This window comes from Sander lucioperca, chromosome 2 (genome assembly GCF_008315115.2).
Source record: "Sander lucioperca isolate FBNREF2018 chromosome 2, SLUC_FBN_1.2, whole genome shotgun sequence".
Classification (NCBI taxonomy): Eukaryota; Metazoa; Chordata; class Actinopteri; order Perciformes; family Percidae; genus Sander; species Sander lucioperca.
The window spans coordinates 32512010-32516111 of NC_050174.1; positions in this window are offsets into that span (position 1 = coordinate 32512010).

The following is a 4102-nucleotide window of genomic DNA, read 5'->3' on the forward strand; positions in this document are numbered from 1 at the left end:
CAGCAGCTTTAAAATACCTAAAACATTAAAGGATTATTTAATTTAAGTATAAAATGTTACTTAAATATTAAAAATACCATTGAAAAAATGTAGTTTATCAAATTGAATTCAGATAAATGCACCAGAATAAGTTAAAGAGCTCATATTATGCTCATTTTCAGGTTCATAATTGTATTTAGAGGTTGTACCAGAAAAATTGTACATGGTTTAATTTTCAAAAAACACCATATTTTTGTTGTACTGCACATTGCTGCAGCTCCTCTTTTCACCCTGTGTGTTGAGCTCTCTGTTTTAGCTACATCTCACTTCTATTCCATCTTTGTTGGGAGTCGCACATGCGCAGTAGCTAGGTAAGGACTACTAGCCAGTCAGAAGAGTATGAGGGCGTGCCATGCTAGCAACTAGGCGAGCATTATAACGTGTGTTACAAAGTGACGCACGTTCATCACGGAAGTAAAGGCTGGACTACAATAGAGCTGTTTGGAGCAGTTTGTGAACAGTGTTTTCTGTTGGATATGGTAAGTCCCTTTGGGGAGGACTTTGGGCTTTTTCACTTTGTAAACCTATGACATCCCAAAAAGCATAATATGAGCGCTTTACCTGTAAACATGTTAAAGAGCATGCACAACCCTAAACAGACTTGCTTCTCCCTCTCTCTTTTACCGATTTATCTACCTCTTTCTCACACACAAATACTGTTCGCACATACACACACAATTTGTTAAGATGTTAGTTGTTTAATTTAATCTAATGAGTTTTAAATATATTTAAATATTTGTCATTGAAATTAAATTAAACGCCAAGTTCAATAAACTACTTTGAGTTTAGTGTCACTTACAAGCATCACGTCAGGTGGTGTAACTGGTTTGTGTCAAATGGGGTAACCAGTATTTTTCTTGAAAAAATGATAATGTGCAGGTAAATTAATGTTTGATAAAATGTAATACTCTACTCCACTGTAGAAACAAATTTTTAAGACATTTTACACAATTTGTCCAAGATTATTTAGAAAACAAATGTTGTTTCCAGCACGTCTACCACTTGATATTGCAATAACAAATATAATTTAAATTTAGAAGTAATCCTAATAAAATCTATTTTTGGTTGAAATTTGGAAATAGGCGTTATAGTTGTATGAGTGCATTCACAAACTATGTAGTGGATGAAATATTAAATATTAATCATTCCTTTGTGGTTACACCACTTGACATTTTAGGTCCATTTGGGACACAGATGTTGTCCGTACCGTCTCTGGTTCTGGCTCTGACCACGGGAACAGAAACAGGACAGCTCACTTCAACGCGTCTCTAGGTATGGTGAAGGGTATGTGATGATGTGGGGTTATTTTAATTCCAAAGGCCAAGGGAACTTTATCAGGATGCATAGTATCCTGGATCCATGAAATAACTGTCCTTTAAAAATAAAAATCTGCCTGCCTCTATGGAAATTTAACATAGGGGTGTACTTACTTATGCCCCCTGTATTTTAAGGAAGAACATTTATTTATTTACTATGTATTATTCATTCACAAACAAAATTGGTGTCCTTAAAGGTTGGATTTTTCCTCATTTTTTTAATTAAAGCATTAAGATCAATTTCCAAAAGATGATTTTTTTATTCCTCTTTTTAGTCAACTTTAGCATGGGTGTCCTAATTTTTTCACATGACTGTATATGAGCTAGGATGGTGATGGAACTTGGAAGGGATTTTAGGTTTGAGTAAAAAATGAGGGGAATTTGCAAGGCTCTCTTTATATTTCTTAAATATACAGCATTACATATACTGTATACATTTATTTAGTCTCAAGTACGCTATATGAACGCTGGTGTTACACACTCTGGTACAGTGGGTGGCGGTATGCAGCACCTATACATATGGTTTGCGATCCGCCATTAAATCCGAGAAGAAGACGAAGAGTGCACACAATAAGAGTCTCTAGTCTGCACGTCTCTGAGCACATTTTGAACCGCTAGCTAGCTAACTTCGACTGGCTGCTTTTAAGACATTTTATTCCCTTTTTACTTTAACAAAATGGCATCATTCATCCGATACAGCACAGAAGACGAAGAAGATAAATCAGAGGGGCTGGAGCTGAAAAGTGAAGATGAAGGAGAATCAGAAGGAGAGAGTTTTCTCACAGACGAAGAGGGATTTGTTTTAGATGAGGATTTGTAAGTGGCATTCATTTATTTACAGTAGCGAAAATATGTACATGGATAGTTTTTATATTTGGCGATCATTTGGGCAGAGAGAGTGCATGTTTTTAATAAGGTAATTTACCTACATCAGTGCAAACCAAAGGGGTATGGAATTTCAAGAGTGTGAGTGTAGGCCGACTCATTTAAGTCCATTCGGCTACTTTATAATATTATTATTTGACTCTATTAGCATGTTTTGATTTAATAAGTTGCGATTCACTATGTGTGTACATTTTACCACTCGCTTCCGATTCAAAACAGTCTCCTGCCTCGCCCCACGATACCGCATTGGCCGCTGCTATTCAAAAATGTATACGTAGATACCGCTTCCGGCTTGTGAGATGCTTCTCTGCCGCAGACATCTTGGGACGGACATTTGAATCGTTCTGACCATGAAGACTCCTAGAAAAAGCCAGACCTTTGTGCGACTTTTGTCCTGCTTTTTGATGGCCATGCGAAATAAATGCCAAACTGAGCAACATAGAATAACATTTCCAAATGAAAAAAAGGTGTTTTACAATATTTTACTACCACGAATGTGTTGAATTCAATATTAGACATGATAACAGACGTAAGTAACTCTCCCAATACTAAATTAAGCTAATGCTAATATCTGTAAGGTAAAGTATGTTTTACTAAAGTAATTAATATATAGGAATGTCACAGACCAAAAATCTAGTAGACAGTACCGATACCACGAAAAGTACACAGTACTCAATACCAAAGTCGATACTGGGGTGTAGGGCTGCACGATATGAGGAAAATATCTAATTGCGATTATTTTGACTGATATTGCGATTGCGATATGATTCACGATATTGGAGTAGAGCTGAACGATATTGGAAAATAATCTAAATGCGATTTTTTTTTTTTTTTTTAAATATTGCAATTTAAAATGCGATTTTCTTCTTTTTAAGCTCATTATCTGCTGTATTATTTAACAAAGACAAACAAATGATTGTATGACTAACACAATATCAAATGGCTTAAAGGGGTGATAGAATGATTATATAAGGTATTTCACACTGTTCCTTAAGGTTTCCTAATAGGGTATGTAACATTGGTTGGGCTGAAAATTGCCCGAATGCTATTTTAGTAGGCCCTTAACTACCCTGTGAATATGGCTCTATTTGGAACAAGAGCTTTTCTTCCAAATATGGTATGCTCATGAATATTTAGATGAGCTGCGCGCTGATTGGTTTGAGCGAACCTTATAGAAACACATTGGAGACGAGACAGCAGGTCTCATATTTCAGACACTGCAAAGTTAAACGTTGTTTGTCGGGCTATTTTGTTATTAAATTCACTTCTGAGACTTTTTTTATTCAAGAAATCAACTATATAAAGCTCAAATATGGGCCGTTTTACGAAAATTGATGGCTAATTGCAAATTTGGTAAGACGTGTCGGACTTTAGGAGCTCCACACAGTCTGACGAGAAAACGGCAACCTCACCCAGTGAAAGTCACCGTTTCTCGGCTACTGGACTACTGGGGCTCGGCGCTCCGCGGAGCTCCGTGGAGCTGGCTGGCTGCCAGCTGCCGGCATAACTAGAGTATATTTAGTTTGCATTTCGTCACGCCACTTGTTTAACATCTTCCCCAAGGTCTTATAAAGCTAACTATGGTGTCCGATTTCAATTTAATGCATTTTTGTGAACATTAGGTGTTTCGTTAGCTGCTACTGTCCCTTCAATCCTAGCTATGTGTACAGATCGCGGCTAGCCAGTTAGCTTCACTTTCGGCATAATTAAAGTCTATTTACAGTTTGAATTTCGTCACGCCACTTATAGAACATATACCCCAAGGTCTTATAAAGCTAACTATGGTGTCTGATTTCAATTTAATGTGAACATTAGGGATTTCGTTAGCTACTACTGTCCCTTCAATCCTATGGGTAAAGATC